Source organism: Dreissena polymorpha, chromosome 4 (assembly GCF_020536995.1).
Source record: "Dreissena polymorpha isolate Duluth1 chromosome 4, UMN_Dpol_1.0, whole genome shotgun sequence".
Taxonomy (NCBI): domain Eukaryota; kingdom Metazoa; phylum Mollusca; class Bivalvia; order Myida; family Dreissenidae; genus Dreissena; species Dreissena polymorpha.
The window spans coordinates 81,746,929-81,768,098 of record NC_068358.1 but is presented as its reverse complement, the minus strand read 5'-3'; the positions used below and the strand labels follow the sequence as shown (position 1 = coordinate 81,768,098).

At 31.6% G+C, this 21,170-nt stretch overlaps 1 long non-coding RNA gene across 1 annotated transcript; it reads left to right on the top strand.

Annotated features, from left to right (window-relative positions):
* The first annotated feature begins 1,754 nt into the window (after window positions 1–1,754).
* LOC127879307 (uncharacterized) lies at window positions 1,755–5,510 on the top strand. The gene is made up of 2 exons (XR_008049004.1): window positions 1,755–1,963; window positions 4,839–5,510. It is a non-coding gene; the product is annotated as an uncharacterized LOC127879307 (long non-coding RNA).
* The last annotated feature ends 15,660 nt before the right edge of the window (window positions 5,511–21,170 follow it).

The following is a 21,170-nucleotide window of genomic DNA, read 5'->3' as shown; positions in this document are numbered from 1 at the left end:
GTGCGGCAAGATGCAGCCACACCCGCACTTGGTTTAGACGTATCGAAGTGTCGTGGATGAATAATTTTAATTCATCAGATATGCTATGAAGTAAATTATCTCAAACAATACTACATAGAAGTTGATATCTGAAGCCGTTGTTTGAGAAGTTAAAGTTATAAAAGTGTTCCGATTTATTTTTAAGCATAGCATAAAACATACATAACGATTTTGATTATAGTTTAAATATAACATATATACTTTGATGGCATGTTTTAAATATATGATGATTCAATAACAAATTGCTTAATTTGAAGGAAAGCTGTCCGTTTTAATCATGTCTTACTTGCGACACAAACATGTTCAGTTATAAGGAAGTATTTTCTGTTTTCTGTAATGAGATTCATGCTTGTTGTTACGATCACGCGATAAAAAAGGTTTGTGTAGTCGTAGGGACGATGGTCGATTCTTATTATGTAATTTAGAGGCTATAAATTGTTTATCAATTTTTCAAACTTCATAATACTTTATTTCTTTGTATCATTCCCTTATTGAATATGCATCCCGTTTTTATTTGAATATCCGAAAAAGCATACTCTTATTGCGCAAACGGTGTTACAGTCAAAACAAATTTGCGTAAAACTAAACTGCCGCGTATGTCCTTAAGAAGCTCATTAATGTTTCGTATGCAAACAGGATCTTGTGTTCTAACTTAAATAAAATCTCTACGTTCATTTTGAAGTGTTTTTGAGTATGTTAACCGTATTAATACAAAATTGCAATTAATTCCGAAATTACTTATTAATTTGATGTTCATCGCGGTAAAATGAAAGAGCCATATTCGTATAAAATCGCTTTTAAAATATTAAACGTTATTTACATCAATGCGAAACTGCAAATGTATCAACGATATGATAATTTGACTTGATGTACTTCAAAAATCATGACAGATAAAACAGAATATTTTATTTTAACTGATTGCGTACTTTATTTTGCTCGATCCAACAGTTATTAAAATAACTTACTGTTTGTAAGTCTTGGTTAAAATCGATGTTTCAAAAGAAAGATATAAGATGGTTTAATATATTTAGATATCAAATGATATAGATGAATTGTCTCGGCAAATTAAGCACTACTATTATTCAAGTGAAAAATACACTATCGATTCTAGGAACGAATGTAGTAAACTTCCACTCAGAGGCTCGATTGGCTCCGAGCTAGTTAATTAATTAACGTATCCATTTTAGCATTAACCGCTGCGAACAATTTTTGAAATGAATCTTCAATTTGAAGTTTAATTACTTCAGATGTGTCACAGGCTATCATATGGTCAAATACTCTTAGATGAAATATTAACGATCGTTAATATATATATTTATATATATTATTAACAATCCATTTAAGAATCACAAAGAAATAAGTGCAAAGTTCCACTTTTCATATCAAATCATGACGTCGAAAATATGATGTGGGCGGTGTAGTTTTATTTTACTTTTTGATTACAAATATAAGAATATTTATTTGATTTGTAAATTATTTCCCTTGCGGACAATTAAAAATGATGCTGTCATCAATATATATTACAACTAATTGTCCTATGCTGACGATTACAATAACGTACAGTATCCATTTTAAAGTTAATTCGGGTTGCATGATTTTAATTACATGTACCTTGTCGATATTCAGCATCCGTAATGCATAATTTATATTATGATTCATACAAACTCCGTTTCGATGATTCACCTTGATAATTATTATAAACCTAAACCGGATCCGGACACATTTTTCTCGATGCAAGTATGATGCATTTCAAAACACGTTGGTGTTGTAATTAATTTTTTAACATCTTAAGCTCTATAAAACCCGGTGATGAACTATCTTTCAACAATAGTCGCAACTGTTTACTTGTTGGAAATTCTGGGAGCGAAAATGGCACATTATCTGAAATGTGTTCTCGTGGTCGTTGCTTGCTGCGTATATTCAGGTATGTGTTGTCATGTTGTATTACTAGGGATGCACGAATTTATGATTATATATATATATATATATATATATATATATATATATATATATATATATATATATATATATATATATATATATATTATAATTTGTGTATAAAGTCCTCATATTATACATTTTGTATTTAAGATTGTATTTTTTCCTGAAAATGTGTCTTAAGTAATAAAGCTTGTAAGAGAACAAGTAATGTTCAGTAACCTTTAGTTTCAGTACATTTTAAAGCAATTTAATATTGAATCAATTTATATTTTGTTACAATTTTTAGTTTCAAAGAAAAATAATCATTTAAAATCTAACTATTAGCAGAGATTCAACAATCTGACCTGTTAAACAGCCCTATATGTATTTTGCCATTGTCAGCATTCCAATTTCCAGCAAATGTTACCTCTTCCCATTTTCTCATTCGTCAGTGTTGTTTTAATGGGCCATTAAACTTTGCAGAAGCATAGTTAAAAAGCACAAGGTAATTAATCAAAGCATCATCAATTAACAGTTTTAAGAAGTTGTAATGGCTCCTGCCTCTCCATTTCAACGTTCAACTTTGTACGACCTGTTAATGGGGGACTCCTATGTTCACCCATTCTCTACATCATATTGATTTAAATCGGTCAATTCTGGCTCAAAGTAAATCATTTAAATTTCAATTAACACATCTCTTTTACAAACTCTCTACATCAAATCCATAGAAAGGCAGGTCAGAATCCATGTCAGAATTATCAGAAAACATTCATCGTACTCCGCAATTTTTCTTACACATTTTCACAGAATGAAAGTGCTTTTTGCTCGACTTCCTGTTGAGCATATGTAAATTTCTATTAATAATTTACCAATGCAATTTTACATATCCATAAGCCAGGGCCGAATGAATTCATTTATGTAAAAATTTGACCTCTCCCACAAAGGAAATTGAAAGTAGTTGTGAGGTCACTATCAACAAAAACAGAATTGTTTTACGAACGAAATTTGTTTTAGATTCTAAGAACGTTTTTTTTCACGTAAAACGGTCTTATAAAAAATCACAAAAAAAAACGATGTAAGCAATATTCTTGGAAGAACATGGTAGAAAAAAGTTTCTAAATAAAAAATTGTAAGAATTTCCAAATACTATATTAAATGTCTATTTCGTCTGGCCAAAATCTGGTAAGGCATCAAAACGGCCAACTATTTTTCAGTAGTGATCTCGAAATTTGGTATTACAAAAGCCTATTTGCGTTGCAAATAGGCTAAAAACGCATTTAAATCGGTAATGGTTTAACATATTGTTAGCTTTAGACCTCAGCAAATTGATCAGTTGGCACCAAAAATTGAAGCGAGCGCAATACAAAATAAAATATGTTTGTTCTAGTTTCAATTTAAAAGAGTCTAATGATATGCTGTGTCCATAATAATTTGACATTTTTGCCAAACATATTCAACTTTTTATATATTGCCAATAGTGACCACTCTTTAAAATATTCCAGTCAAGTCGTTGTCTTTAAATTGTGTAAGTGATTCTTAAATGCTACCCAAGACTTTCGTCGATTCGTACTATAGGATAACACTCTCAGGACAGAATGTATATGGTTTACCAGTTCTGCCATTAGTCAGCTTTAATGACTTGAGGCGTATTGTCAACAAACTCAGCCAGTATCCGCATTATGAACAATTCACCGTTTAACATTAATAATTAGGTCATTGTCGACCTGAAATGGCCCACAAGTCAACCGGGGGTGACTAGAAGCCGATTCATGTCACCCTGGGGTGACTTCAAGCCGACGCTAGTCACTCCAGGGTGACTAGAATCGGCTTGATGTTACCCCAGGGTGACATGATTCGGCTTCTAGTCACCCCCGGGCGACAAGAATCGGCTTCTAGTCACCCGTGTATTTTTTTATCAAACGGCACCGCATCAAGGTATCTAATATAAGCTATTGTAAATATATTATATACATATATGCTAAAATTCATTTAGCTCTACTTTCGTTTTTGTAGTATTTTTACACAAATTCCCTCGCATATGAACGACCAAATCGTGTATTTTTTGTTGAAAAAGTAAAATTGTTGCCGAGGGCGACTTTATGCTGATTTCGAGGGTGACTAGAATCGGCTTGAAGTCACTTGACTTGTGGGCCATTTCAGGTCGACAATGACCCATTGAGCATAAACAATCGTTGTCGTAAACAAATGTAAGATTAATCGTTAGGAATACAAAATAGCTATTCTATGAAAATATTCGGGTGCAAGAAAAAAAGGACAAACACAAATTTATTTAACGCTTTCAATGTGCTGCAAATCCAACCGTAAATCATATAAATGAGTTGAGGTCTAATCAAATATTTTTTGTACATGCAAAAGCTAGTCGTGACTCGGACCTAAATCTACATGTACATAGTTCGTTTATTTCGTTGTTCTGTCAGTTTGTGAACACAAAACATATGCCCTTCTTTTTTATAAGCTCTAAATATTAATCGAAATAACAGTCATGATTGTTCAGCAGCATTACTGCCCCATTTAAAGTGGGTTATATGCTTAATAATGATCATTACGTTTAATAACGTTTATGGTTTATATTGTAGATTAACGAAGATTAGAAAAAATGATACCAAAACACTAACATAGTGAGAGTTTTATATAATTGCAAATAATGTTTGCTTGAAAGGTCGAAAATTCGTTCGTGTATAAAAAACATAAAGATGGTTAGGACACCCCTATCATTCTCTCCACATGTGTGCATACGATACAGTTAAATGTTTTACAATGCATATGTCTCACCATTGTTAGCTATGAATGTCATTGCACTTTTGACTTATCGAACCATAACAGACAATAAAAACATTTTATTTAACTTTATATTTTAGCATTGGGGGCCAGCCTTATCATCTGTGAGGGGCAGTCCGCGACCCTGTCATGCCCCGCCGGGCAGGTCTTGAGCGTGACCTCTGCGGTGTTCGGGCGCACTAGAGGGATTTGCGTCTGTCCATCCAGTAATGTCGAGAATAAGAACTGCAGGGCTCTAGGCACCACTAGCATCGTACAGGCACTGTGCAACGGCAGAAACACGTGTATTCTCCAAGCGAGCCCTTTCATATACGGAGATCCTTGTCCTGGCACATTCAAATACCTGGAGGTTGATTACACGTGTGTTACACCTGGACGTTAATAACACACATCATTAAGCATATGTATCAGTTTGCTATTTTTATTGAATACATTCTATTAATTTCAAAATGAAAAAGGACAATTTTAAGAAAAACGATTCATTTATCAACTTACGTGTGTAAAAACTCTGTTCAATTCGAACTGGTTTGGAAATCACAATAAAAAAACATATTTGTAGTTATTCTAGTAATTTCTAACAATATCCTCCAATTTATGTAACATTTGTATCAAATACTGATGTTTAACCAAGGATTCTAGAACAGTTGAGAAACAAACAAGTTTTATATGAAAATAGATAGTGAATCTGCACCTTGATGTAATTTTTAACTGCCACAACATGAATTAATAGTTTAATAAACACAGCGAAACTATGTATAGTATGTATAGAAAGTTCTGGCAAACAAACACGTTATAACTCCTTTATCTAACATCACCCCTTACAATTTCGCAAACATATGAACATATATAGAGCGGTCAACTGGAATACATACGTGAAGCTTATTACTGTCGTTTATCATGGTAAATAATTTCGACGGTCAAATAGCGTAGTGCATTACAATAATAATTTATTAGTGACACTTTGCTGATGCTTTGGTTGATTATGTCATTTATTATAAAGATGATGTTGACGAAGATTGTAAGGAGGAGCAGACAGACGATGCAATAGAACAGAACAAATCTTTATTATGTTTCACAGGTCACATAATATAATGAACATACATGTATCGTGACAACATGTGAGCATATATAAATTGTGTAATTACACAGTTTCATGAAATATTGGGAAATCCTTCAGAGAAAAACTATAAGAAGGGTATGGGTGAGGGAAGAGGTGATCTTTGGAGTTTTATCACCTATTCAGCTGTTACAAGCGATTATAGAAGGTTTAAGAAATAACAGGGAAAAGCTAGACTTCCCAAATAAGCAATAATCTGTTGAAAATACTACAAGACTTTGTGGTTACAAAAAGGAAACAAAGTTTGGATTCAAAGACAACAACGACAATATGCATAAACAATAATAATTAGTGTTAACATAGATTAGAAAGATACATTAAAATCATTTATTTATCCGCAATATTTTGTTATTGTAAGAAGAAAAAAGAAATATAGCAACGCATAATAAAGACAGAACAAAACAACAACAACAAATGCAACCATTTAGAAAGGCAACATCAATAAATAAAGAACTTTTGTAAAAGTGATGCAAAAGAAGATCCGTTGTTGAACTTTTTAAGCACTATGTATGGGAAGTCAATAACCTGTCATTTATATTTAGTTGTTGTCTACAAACAGAAATTTTGACAAAAAGTATAACATTATTTAATAGGAAATAAATACAGCTTATATCGATTCGTTAGTAAAACGTAGAGAACGGTTAACGGCCATCATGATAAAATACTATTTATTGCCTGCCCAGTAATTTATAAGCAAAATTTTAATATCAAGTTATTACACGAGGCACATGGTATATTTAACAATATCATTTATTATTGTTGAATTATATATTCATTTAAACCAGGCGTACATAATCAGTGAGAAACAAATGATGAGGTACTAGATGTATAACATTTTACGATCGGGGAAAGGCGGGTCCTTTATTATTTTGTGCACGATACTGCGTTGGAGTAATGTTAAATATAGCTCATCCCATGTCTTGCACTATAACATCGAATAAAAGATATAGGAGGGTAGCCAAGGGGTTATATTATTTACGTTTTTATTTTATTTAATTCGGAAAGTTAGAGTAATATTTGCAAGTAAATGTATTACCTAAAGTACAAAAAAATCTTTACATTTTATTTCAAACACTTCAACCTACTATTCGGATAAAAGTATGCTAACCGCACTCTTTAATAGTCGATTAGTATGGTGTCGAACATCAATTTACCAGAACATCTATTCAATTAGTCGATTGGTATGAGTAAAATACTCAAATTTTTTAAATAACTAACTTCACAAATCCCTTAACAATCGTCCGCTGTCGGGTTTCCTACACGATGTCGAAATCGGACATTATGATCAAATTTCGACAGCGATTTCATTAAGGACAAAGACATTCCCTTTTTCAATTTTACTACAATTATCGCAAAAGTCAGGATATTTAAATTTACTTAATTTCGGTGAAAACAATATCCATTATAAAAGGACCATAATAAACAAGTTGGCGTTTTAAAGAGTGTTTATGTATTGATTGTCTTTCCTCACATCGCTTTAAGGACCTATGTATCATTACAATAATATGTTTTTTTCTTGAAGTAATTCATTCGATAAATCAATACTTTACGTAAACCTTATTTTCTTCATGTCAAACGGCCATTGTTATAGTAGCTTCATAAACGGTCGAGTAATATATACCAAAATTACTCTTAGTTAATGGACATTTAGACATAAAATAAAATTCTTGTTAGAAAATTAATGCAGAAAAAAAGGTTTATTCCTGATAAAAATTAAAATGCACAAAAATTTAACGTAGTTAATTATTGAAGAAAATGTGTGTGTCCACAAAACTTGAGTAACACATAAGTATTTTCCTTAAAACGAGGATGTTTTAAAACTATATTGATTAAGGTACATCTTGTGAAATTTAATCAAAGGGCGAGTCATGTTTACGTTTTACTGTATAAATAAAATTTCGCAATTCGCGGAGAAGTTAATAATGCGTTTGATTAATATCGTGTTTTGCCCGTGTTTAAATAAAAAAGCTTTATTTGGATTATATGGCTGATATTAATTACAAAAAGTATTTCATTTCGAAACTGCATATAAATAATTTTAATAATTAAATATTTATCTTACAGTCACGTTCACTTCTGTAATGTAATTGGGTTTTTTCTGTTTTTCAATTGAACCAAACATTTGCTCGCCCATTTATGTTTTGCATCGATATGAACTTTTAAACCATGCGTTTGAAGAAAAGTAATTTATGTTTTGCATTTATATGACATTTTTTAATATGCTTGTTTGAAAAAAAGCAAAGGCGTATTACCGATGTGTTTTCTTTCATATCCAATTACGTAAAGAAAGTTAATCAAAATGGTTAAGCGAATCGTCGATGCAAAATTGTGGTGAATTTTTATTTATTGCACGTAAAATATTTTTACTTTAAGTTGATTTGTTTCGCAGGTTTCGAGTTACAAAGTTGAAAACAAAAATGCGACAAGCTCAATGTCATAGTTTGCTGCCTAATCAGTCTTAATAAAATAGTTTCATGTTACATTGATTTGATTTGCTATTATTAAGGAATGATTTTTTACCATTTTCTATTAAAATGCAGTCGATATGATGTATTTTGTGTTGCTTTTTCAAGCACGTGATCATACTTAGGTGAATAGTAGTTACGTTTCGCAAACCAAACATATTTTACTGTAGCGTTTTTCGTTATCCTTTTTTATTAAAAAGAAACAAGAGACTTATTCCCCTATTCACTTTTAAATTAAATCTAAATATTTTGATAATCATTGTTTGAACATTATAAGAAGTGTGTGATCCAGTTTACCATGTATGCTTTGATAAGGCGGAAAACAAAACGAGATTGACGTTACTATCTTGAGAGGTAACTTATAAATTGAGTGTCTTTTGCGCGCATTTCTTACCCTTACGTATGAAATAGCACAACAATTCGGTCAGCATGACATCGTTACAGTAAAGTTATTGCTTACCTTCAATTTTGTATAAAACACATATCTACATATGGATAGGGGGATTTATAATAATGTTTCACACAATCATTTTTATTGAACTTTGTTGATCTATGCGGGCGTCACGTTTTTATTCGCAGCTTATGTTTAATCAAGTCGCTTACAAACCACGTCATATTATGACATTAGCATTCAAAACTACGTCGACTATTATGTGTATCTGTCCACTTAGATACAAACTATACCATTTTAAAATTGCTTAACGAAAATAAGCGACCGACAGAAAGGTGAAGTGTTGCTATGTGTGACAGAAAGGTGAAGTGTTGCTTTGTGTGACAGAAAGGTGAAGTGTTGCTATGTGTGACAGAAGGGTGAAGTGTTGCTATGTGTGACAGAAAGGTGAAGTGTTTCTATGTGTGACAGAAAGGTGAAGTGTTGCTTTGTGTGACAGAAAGGTGAAGTGTTGCTATGTGTGACAGAAAGGTGAAGTGTTGCTATGTGTGACTGAAAGGTGAAGTGTTGCTATGTATGACAGAAAAGTAAGGTGTTGCTATGTGTGACAGAAAGGTGAAGTGTTGCTATGTGTGTAAATACATATTTAAGCAACAAACATATGAAATTTAAAAGCAAAAAAAAAATTAGCGTATTTTCAAAATCGCCCACACATGTCCAAATATTTAACACTTAAATAATATTTTATTTACACAATAATCGCCCAAGTTACTTTGCAGAGATTCCTCGATTTGACCTTTAAAATTGCCGTGTATTTTGCGTGCATCATGTATTAAGATATTGTATAATATTATCAAACAAAGTCATTGAAAAGACTTGAATTAAAAACGATTCACTGAAAATTTGCTTCGTTGTTCTTATCCCTTGGAAATTGTTACGTTGACGCTTATAGAAATTTCTCTCAATGCCTGCTTCCTTGGTTCTACACCGGTACTGTCGCCGGTCTAATACACGTCAGAGTGCCAGATTTGTTAAATCTGCGTTATCCGAAGTGTCCGTTAACGGGAATCAAAGTGTCTACAACATCACGAATACCACCCATTAAAACATGCTCGTTTACATTTCATTGAATTCTTTCAAAGTTAAAGTATCTAAAGCACAGTACTAATCCTAAATTCACAAAAAGCAAACACCTTAGTAAGAACAGTAACAATATATAAATAGATGCATTTTAAGTACATAATACTCGGATAACGGATTGTTCCAATTTATTGAGAATCTCCGTTATCCGATGATGTCACAACATCATGCATACCACCTATTGAAACATTCTCTATCTTCGTTCATATATCATTAAGTACTATCAAAATTTCAGTATTGGAAGCCCAAGTAATTGCTCTACATGCTGGAATAGCAAGAACCGTTTTGCTATATGTCTAAGTATGTTTATTGTATATAAATATGTACTGATCATCCAGTTTGTGCTGTTTTCCGATAGACTTTACTGTTGTTGTTATTTTACAAATTAATACCTTTTTTCTTAAAACCCCTCCTTCACAATACACAATAATACATTTTATCAACTCGATCATGTACCTTGTCTCAAAACTAATACTAAGGATATACATTTTAAAAAATAAGGAAATTATATTTCGCGCGTGGCTTTTGTTTTTTCCTGCCATCCGTTATCCAATTATCCGCATTACTAGCGTGGAAATTTGTCAGGGGAAATATTCCGGCGTCTGCAAAACGTTTTTAAAGCGATATAATCAAATTTTCGCACATGCACATTTTGAGTGAGGGTAAATTGATTCGTAAGGCATCACATACTTTTATCTTTGACACTATTCGGACATTATTTATATTTGATTTACGTTTCCTGGATTTCTTGGGAGAAATAAAAATAAAAGAGGTCGGACAAATAAGTGATACCGGGGTAATTATTCTTGCCTTATTTTTTGAGTATTCAAATCATCATTCACATTAACCAAAATAGTGCTGTATCCTTTAAAAAAGATTTCAATACATAGAAATATATAGATACAGCAAGTTCAAAATGCTACGGAATTTTAAATCAACACTTAATACCAATTCATATTTCTTACTACGAAAATATCTTAACAATCAAACAGTTTCTGTATACAGTTCTAGTTTTTAATGATTTCGCTTGAAAACAAGACCTGCGCCAATTTAATGGCATATCGAGCTCGCATTCAAATTTGCAACTGTTAATGTTATTTTGTCATAACTCACCACAATATTTTCAAGGTAAAACACCTTTCCATAACAATAAAGTTTTCGTCCAAAAGAAATTTTAGATTTTTTTTTTCTTTGATAAATGGTACAAACAAATAAGCATACTTTTGTTGTTAAACAAAATACCTACGTTTAAAATGTACAAAAAGCGCCAGTAATATCAATACGAGTTAATGGACTACTCGCATATAGGTTAGGGAAACACAAAGAGCGATTTACGTCGCATGCGGCAAATGGCATCCATAAAAATACAAATCGTGAAATACCGCAAAGGCAACTTCAAGCATTGAACATATAAAACCTCAACTAAACCAAAACTTCAAAACTATAAAATATCAAAACACTAGTTGTGGTAAGAACGTTTACCATTATAAATTAATAATTTGAAAGTTATAATAAAACATTAACATTTACATTATTCGTTCATTTGGGGGCTCCTGGCAGAGACCTCTGATGTTGGAAATAATCAAAACTGTAAATATTCATATGAAGTTTTTACTTTAATGACAGCATGTTAATCCATTTATCAATAATTGGACCATGGTTCAAAATACCAATATTTAGAACGGTAAATACGCGGGTGACTAGCATAGGTAACGAGCTCGTTTCATTTTTGATATGTACTGAATTTTGTATTTGCCGAATGGTTTCCAACGCAATTATATATTTAAGAATCTCATTAATGTTTGGTATGCAAACCGGATCTTGTGTTCTTACTTAAATGAACTCTCTACGTTTATTTTGCGATGTCATGTTTTTGTGTTTTGTGTTACGTTAACCATATTAATCAAAAATTGCAATTCATTACTTATTCATTTGATGTTTATCGCGGTAAAATAAAGGAGCCATATTCGTATAAAATCGCTGTTAAAACATTAAACGTAATTTACATCAATGCGAAACTACAAATGCATCACACATATGATAATTCGACTTGATGTTCTTCAGAAAGCATGACAGTTAAATAAAAAATAATATTTGATTCGGTATTTGATTTGAACTAATTGCGTACTTTATTTTGCTTGATCCAACATTTATTAAAGTAAATTACTGTTTGGAAGTCTTGGTCGAAATCGATGTTTCAAAAGAAAGAAATACAATGGGTTAATATTTTTAGATATCGAATGATATAGATAAATTTTCTCGGCCAATTAAGCAACAACTACAAATGTATCAACGATATGATAATTTGACTTGATGTACTTCAAAAATCATGACAGATAAAACAGAATATTTTATTTTAACTGATTGCGTACTTTATTTTGCTCGATCCAACCCAATGTTCAATATGAAGTTTAATTACTTCAGAGGTGTCACAGGCTATTATATGTCAAATACTCTTCGATGAAATATTAACGATCATTAATATATATATTTATATATACATCATTAACTTTGCAGTTAAGAATCACAAAAAAATAAGTTCAAAGTTCCAATGTTAACATAAAATCATGACGACGAAAACATATTTTGATGTGGGCGGTATATTTTATTTTACTTTTTTAATAATGAATATAGAAATATTTATTTTAATTGTAAATTATTTCCCTTGTGGACAATTTAAAATAATGCACTCATCAATATATATTTAAACTAATTGTCCTATAGTTACAATAACGTACATTATCCATTTTTAAGTAAATTCGGGTCGTTTTATGTTAATTACCGTGTCGATATTCATAATCCGTAATGCATAGTTTATATAATGATTCGTACATACTCCGTGTCGATGATTCACCTTGATAATGTTTATAAATTTAACAGGATACATTTTCAGGATGCAGTTATAATACATTTCAAAACACGTTGGTGTGGTCATTAATTTTTTAACATCTTTAGCTCTATAAAACCCGAAGACGAACTATCTTTCGATTAAAGTCGCAACTGCTAACTTGTTAGAAATTCTGGGAGCGAAAATGGCACATTATCTGAAATGTGTTTTTGTGGTCGCTGCATGCTGTGTATATTCAGGTATGTGTTGTTATGCTATATTAATAGGGGTGCACGAATTTATGATATATATTATCATTTGTGTATAAAGTCCTCATAGTATACATTTTGTATTTAAGATTTCATTTGATTACATACTATTTAAAAACATGTTAACAAATATTTTCAAAAGATGACGTTTTGAAGAAATCGTTTCTTGGACTATTGGAAATTGCAGTGACAAAAAAACGCATTTAAATCGGTAAAGGTTTAAAATATTGTTAGCTTAGGACCTCAGCAAATTGATCAGTTTACACAAATAATTGAAGCGAGCGCAATACAAAATAAAATATGTTTGTTTTAGTTTCAATTTAAACGAGTCGAATTATATGTTGTGTCCATAACAATTGAACATTTTTGCCAAACATATTCAAATTTTTAGATATTGCCAATATTGACCACTGTTTAAAATATTCAAGTCAAGTAATTGTCTTTAAATTGTGTAAGTGATTCTTACATGCTACCCAAGACTTTCGTCGATTCGTACTATAGGATAACACTCTCAGGACAGTATGTATATGGTACACCAGTTCTGCAATTTTGTCAGCTTTAATGACTGGAGGCATATTGCTAACACACTCAGCCAGTATCTGCATTATGAACCATTCACCGTTTGAAATAAATAATCTTTGTCGTAAACAAATGTAAGATTAATCGTAAGGAATAAAAAATAGCTATTCTATGAAAATATTCGGGTGCAAGACAACAAAGGACAAACAAAGATTTATTTAACGCTTTGAATGTGCTGCAAATCCAATCGTTAATCATATCAATTTGTTATGGTCTAATCACATATTTTTTGTACATGCAAAATCTAGCCGTGACTCGAACCTAAATCGACATGGACATACTTCGTTTATTTCATTCGTTCTGTAAGTTTGTGAACACAAAACATATGCCTTTCTTTTTTATTAGCTCTAAATATTAAACGAAATAACTGTCATGATCGTTCAGCAGCATTACTGCCCCATTTAAAGTGGGTTATATGCTTAATAATGATCATTACGTTTAATAAAGTTTATGGTTAATATTGTAAAATAAAGAAGATCAGAAAAAATGATACCAAAACACGAACATAATAAGAGGTTTATACAATTGCAAATAATGTTTGTTTAAGAGGTCGAAAATTCGTGCATGTAAAAAACCATAAAATTGGTTAGGACACCCCATCAATCTCTCCACATGTGTGCATACGATACAGTTAAATATTCTACAAGGCATATGTCTCACCATCTTTAGCTATGAATTGCATTGCACTTTTGACTTATCAAACCATAACAGACTATACAAACATTTTATTTAACTTTATATTTTAGCATTGGGCAGCCTTATCATCTGTGAGTGGCAGACCGCGACCCTGTCATGCCCCGCAGGGCAGGTCTTGAGCGTGACCTCTGGGGTGTTCGGGCGCACTAGAGGCAATTGCATCTGTCCACCTCAAGTTGTCGAGAATAAGAACTGCAGGGCTCTAGGCTCCACTAACATCGTACAGGCATTGTGCAACGGCAAAAACACGTGTACTCTCCAAGCGAGCATTTATATATACGGAGATCCTTGTCCTGGCACATTCAAATACCTGGAGATTGATTACATTTGTGTGTAATAAATCATATGTATATGTTTGCTATTATTATTGGAAAATGAAAAAAATGACAATTTTAAGGAAAAATATTTATTTATCAACTAACGTGTGTAAAAACTCTGTGCAATTCGAACTGTTTTGGAAATCACAATGCAAAGCCATATTTGTAGTTATTCTAGTAGTTTGTAACAATATCCTCCAATTTATGTTACATCTGTATCAAATACTGATGTTTAACCAAGGATTCTAGAAAAGTTGAGAAACAAACAAGTTTTATATGATATAGAGAGTAAAACTGCACCTTGATGTGATTGTTAACTGCAACAATATGAATTATAAGTTTAATAAACAAAGCAAAACTATGTCCATTATGTATAAAAAGTTGTGGCAAACATACACGTTATAACTCCTTTACCAAACATCACCCCGTACAATTTCACATACATATGAACATATATATAGCGGTCAACTGGAATACATACGTGAATTTTCTTACCGTCGCTTTCATTGTCAATTATTGCGACGGTCGAATAGCGTTTAGTGTATTACATTAAAATAATAATTTATTAGAAAAACTTTGCTAATGCTTTTGTTGATTATGTTATTGATTATAAAGATGATGTTGACGACGATGGTAATGAGGAGCAGACGGACGATGCAATATTTGCAAATACATGCATTACCTAAAGTACAACAAATCTTTACCATTTATTTCAGACACTACAACCTACAATTCGGAATAAAGTATGCTAAGAGCACTCTTTAATAGTCGATAAGTATGGTGTCGAACATCAAGGTACCAGTTTATCAATATAATTAGTCCATTGATATGAGTGAAATATTCACAATTTTTAAATAACTAACTTTACAAATCCCTAAACAATCGTTCGCTGTCGGGCTGCCTACCAAATATATCAATAGCGAATTGACCCCATGTATTCTATAAGTTAGCTGACTTCTGACTCGCAAGTTACATAAAACTACATAACATGGCCGGACAATATTATTAAATTTTGACACCGTTTTCATTAATGACACAGATATCGCCTTGTTCACTTTTACTTTAACTATCGCAAAAGTCTGGATATTTAACTTGACACTATAAAAACAATACCCCTAAAACACTTGATTGGGGTGAAAACGAGAACAATTATGAAATGACCATAATGCACAAGTTGGCATTTTATAGACTAACATGTATTGATTGTCTTTCCTCACATGGTAATAAGGACCTAAGTACAAATGTATCATTGCAATACCATGTTGTTTTATTCTTGAAGTAATTCATTCGAACGATAAATCAATACTTTACGTTTACCTTATTTTCTTCATGCCAAATGGCCATAGTTATAGTGCTTTCATAAACGGTCGAGTTATATATACCAAAACTACTCTTAGTTTTTGGACATTTAAACATAAAATAAAATTCTTGTCCGAAAATTTAGAGACAGACTAACAAAATGCCGTATGCACTTGATGTTCCTATATTATTTTGCATTACGCATCTTAAATTATATAGTGAACTGGTACCACGCCGTTCATTATTTTAAACTTAGGGATTATATATGCAATTATAGAAAAATAACTTCATTGTATTTGACTTTGTTTTACCATAGATATTTCAAAGTAGAAAATTAATCACGGTGCGATGATCAGCTTTGCTAGACTGTAGTAAGACTTTTTAATTTGCACCCGTACAACCTGTATAAATTTTAATTTCGTTGTGGTTAAAACATTAAATCTTGGCGGAGTAAAATATATGTCATACTTGAGCAGAAACATTTAGCTTCAGATACTTCAATTGTGAATGTACCATAACACTAATGAACGGAACACTAATTTCGATGAGCAATTAAATGTGGTACTTATTGACATCATACACTTGTTTCTGAAGTAATACGTACCCAAAAAAAAGCGAGAGCATTAATCAGAAGTTGTTGATTCTACCTGTGATCCCGGATTCCTAACTGCGATCCCTTCATAAATTATCGATTGAAAACATAGCCTATAACCGATACCCATGTTTATTTTCCAAATAACGCAAATAGAACAGTCTATTGACTTATTTCATTCTTCTTCCAGGTTATATGAACTTTATCAGGTTGTAAAAAACGTGTGTAACGGGTCACCGGAGTAACAAATAAGTATTTTCCTTAAAAACAGGATTTTCAAAACTATATTAATTAAGGAACCTCTTGTGAAATTCAATCAAAGAGCGATTCATGTTTACGTTTAACTGTATAAATAAAATTTCGCAATTCGCTTAGAAGTTACTAATGCATTTTATCAATATCGTGTTTAAATGAAAAAGCGTTATTTGACTTACATGGTTGATATTAATAATAAAACGTACTTCATTTCGAAACTGCAGATAAATAAATAAAATAATTTGTATCGCACCGTCTCGCATTATAATTAGTTCTGTATTTCAATATAACTAAATATTTGCTCGCCCATATATGTTTTGCATCGCTATTACCTTTTAATTTATTCGTTGAAGAAAAGTAATTTATGTTTTGCATTTATATGACTAGTTTTAATGTATTCGTTTGAAGAAAAGCAAAGACGCATTACCGGTGTTTTCCATATCGAATAACGTCAAGAAAGTTAATTAAAATGGTTAAGCGGAACATTGATGCAAAATTGTGGTGAATGTTTATTTCATGCTTGGCAAATATTTAAATCATAAGTTCAACTTTGTTTTCGCGTGTTACGAGGTACATACTTGAAAACAGAAATGCATCCAGCTCAATGTCATAGCTTGCTACCTTATCAGTCTTAGTAAAATAGTTTCATGTTATATTGATTTGCTTTTCTATTATAAGGAACGATTTTTTGCCCATTTTCTATTAGCATGCAGTCAAAATTGTTTATTTGTTGTTGTTGTGTTTTCAAACACGTGTTCCTACTCAGGTGAATAGTAGTTATGTTTCGCTAACCAAACATATTTTATTATAGCGTTTTTCGTGAACCATTTTTTTATTAAACAAATTAAGAAGCTTATTTCCCTGTTCACTTTGCACTTCAATCTAAATATTTTGATAATCAATGTTTGAACATTATAAGAAGTGTGTGATCCAGTTTACCATGTATGCATAGATAGAGCGGAAAACAAAACAAGATTGACGTTACTATCTTGGGTGGTAACTTATGTTTTGAGTGCCTTTTGCGCGCACTTCTCTCCCTTACGTATGAAAATAGCACAACAATTCGGTCAGCATGGCGTCGTTTAAGTAAAGTAATTGCATACCTTTAATTTTGTGTAAAACACATATCTTCATATGGATAGGGGGATCTATAATAATGTTCCTTACAATAATTTTATTTTATTGAACTTTATTGAACTATGCGGGCGTCACGTTTTTATTCACAGCTAATGTTTAATCCAGTCGCTTACAAACCACATCATATTATGACATAAGCCTTCAAAACTATGTCGACTATTATTGTTATCTTTCCACTTAGAAACAAACTATACCATTTTAAAATTGCTTAACGGAAATAAGCGACCGGCAGAAAGGTGAAGTGTTGCTATGCGTGCAAATAAATATTCAAACAACAAACATATGAAATTAAAAAACAAAACAAATATATAGCGTATTTCCAAAATCGCCCACACATGTCCAAATATTAAACTCTTAAATAATATTTTATTTAAACAACAATTGCCCAAATTACTCTGCAGAGATTTCTCGATTTGACCTTTAAAATTGATGTGTATTTTGTGTACATCATGTATTAAGATATTGCAAAATATTATCAAACAAAGTCATTGAAAAGACATACATTAAAGATGAATCACCGAACATGTGCTTCGTTGTTCTTATCCCTTGGGAAAACGAGCATGATTATGTTTTTCATGGCGTATTAAATGAAGACACATCTTGGGAATTAATAAAATAATAATAAAATCTCACCCTTTTAGCTTAGAAGTGTTAATTTATTTTTCTTATATCGATTGTAACGTTGACGCGTACTCTCGCCGGTCTAATACACGTCAGAGTGCCAGATTTTTTAAATATCCGTTTCCCGACGTGTCCGTTAACGGGAATCAAAGTGTCTACAACATCACGAATACCCTTTTGAAAACATGCTCGTTCACATTTCATTGAATTCTTTCAAAGTTTAAGTATTTAAAGCTCAGAACTTATCCTAAATTCGCAAAAAGCAAACACCTTAGTAAGAACAGTAACAATATAAATAGATGCATTTTAAGTAAATAAAACTCGGATAACAGATTGTTGCAATTAGTTGAAAGTCTCCGTTATTCGATGTGCCTACAACATCATGCATACTAACCTATTGAAACATTCTCTATCTTCGTTCATAATTCATTTAGTAATATCAACATTTCACTATTGGAAGCACAGTAATTGCTCTACATGCTGGAATAGCACGAATGGTATTGTTATATTTCTAAGTATGTTAATTTTATAGAAATGTGTAATGTTCATCCAGTATTGCTGTTTTCCGATAGACTTTACTGTTGTTGTTTTGTTTTCAATTTAATACATTTCTTCTTGAAATCCCTCCTTCACAATACAAAATGATATACTTTTGATCCACTCGATCATGTACCTTGTCTCAAAACTAATATTAAGGATATAATTTTAAAAAAAACAATAGGGAACTTATATTTCGCGCGTGGCGTTTGTTTTTTTCTGCCATCCTTTTTCCAAGTATCTGCATTACCAGCGTTGAACTTTGTCAGGGGAAATATACCGGTGTCTGCAATAACTTTTCAAAGCGATATTATCAAATTTTCGCACATGCACATTTGGAGTGAGGGTAAATTACTACGTAAGTAAACATATTACAAGAGGTGGGAAAAAATAAGTGATACCCCGGTATTTTTCTTGCCTTATTTCTTGAGTATTCAAATTATCATCCACATTAACTTAAATAGTGGGGTATCCTTTAAAAAAGATTACAATACATAGAAATATATAGATACAGCAAGTCCAAAATGCTACGGACATTTTAAATCAACATTTAATACCAATTCATATTGCTTACTACGAAAATGTCTTAACAAGTCAAACAGTTTCTGTATACAGTTCTAGTTTTTGATGATTTCACTTGAAAACAAGACCTGCTCCAAACTTATGGCATATCCAGCTCGTATTCGAATTTGCATCTGTTAATGTTATTTTGTCATCACTCGACACACTATTTTAAAGGAAAAATACCTTTCCATAACAATGAAGTGTTCGTCCAAAAGATTTTTAGGAAAAAAATCTTAATTTTCTTTGATAAATGGTAAAAACAAAAAGAGTATACGTCTGCGCCATGTACGAAAAGCGCAAGTATTATCAATATGTGTTAATGGACTACTCGCATATCGGTTAGGGCAACACAAAGAGCGATTTACGTCTCATGCGGCAAATGGCATCCATACAAATACAAATCGTGATATACCGCAAAGGCAACTTCAAGCATTGAAAATAAAAAACCTCAACTAAACCAAAACTTCAAAACAATAAAATTTCACAATTACTATTTGTGGTGATGACGATAACCATTATAAATGAATAATTTGGAAGTTAATAATAAAACATTTACATATACATTATTCATTCATTTGGTTCTCATGGCAGGGACCTCTGATGTTGGAAATAATTACAATTGTAAATATTAATATGAAGTTTCTACTTTAATGGCATCATGTTCATCCATTATCAATAATTTTATCATGGTTCAAAATACCAATATTTAGAACGGTTGATACGAGGTTTACTTTACTTTAAACATATTTTATTTCCAAATAATGACATTGTACAAATATATACATTGGTACATATATATATATACATAATTGAAAACGGATTAGACCTGAAGTTCTTCAACATTATCGGGGGTCTTTTCATTGGGATTGTTTTAACATGTTGTAATGGTGACAGACTTACATAAAATATTAATGATGCCTTTTTCACAGTATACAATTAAGAACATTAACCGCATTAAGTATATTTATTATATGATGACAACAGTACTACTAATAATAACAGTAGTTACCAAGAATAGTAATACTAATAGTTATAATAATAATTTAAAATAATAATAATGATTATATAGAAAATATACAGGTATCTTATACAATAAAGGATATTAATAATGATAGAAATAAGGATAGTAATAAGTCCTGTCCAGCAAAATGAAAAAAAAAATTGCTAAGTAATGAATCGCTTTGTCGCAAAAATATATATTTTTTAACTTCGTTAAAAATGATGGTGTTGTTTTCATTATTTAGTGATGGTTTACCATAAAGGAGCATCACACAATTAAGGGGATGAAACGATCATAGCGCAGTAAATAGAGCAATATCGCTGCAGACGGTATGTACGGGGTTTACTAGCATAGGTGAAGAGCTCGTTTAGTTTTTTATATGTACTTAATTTTGTATTTGCCGAATGGTTTCCAATGCAATTATATATTTAAGAATCTCATTAATTCTTCGTATGCAACCCGGATATTGTGTTCTCACTTAAATGAACTCTCTTTTTTCATTTTGCGATTTGTTGGTGTTTTGTGTATGTTAACCTTATTAATCAGAAATTTCAATTCGTTTCTAAATTACTTATGCGTGTGATGGTTATCACGGTAAAATTAAAG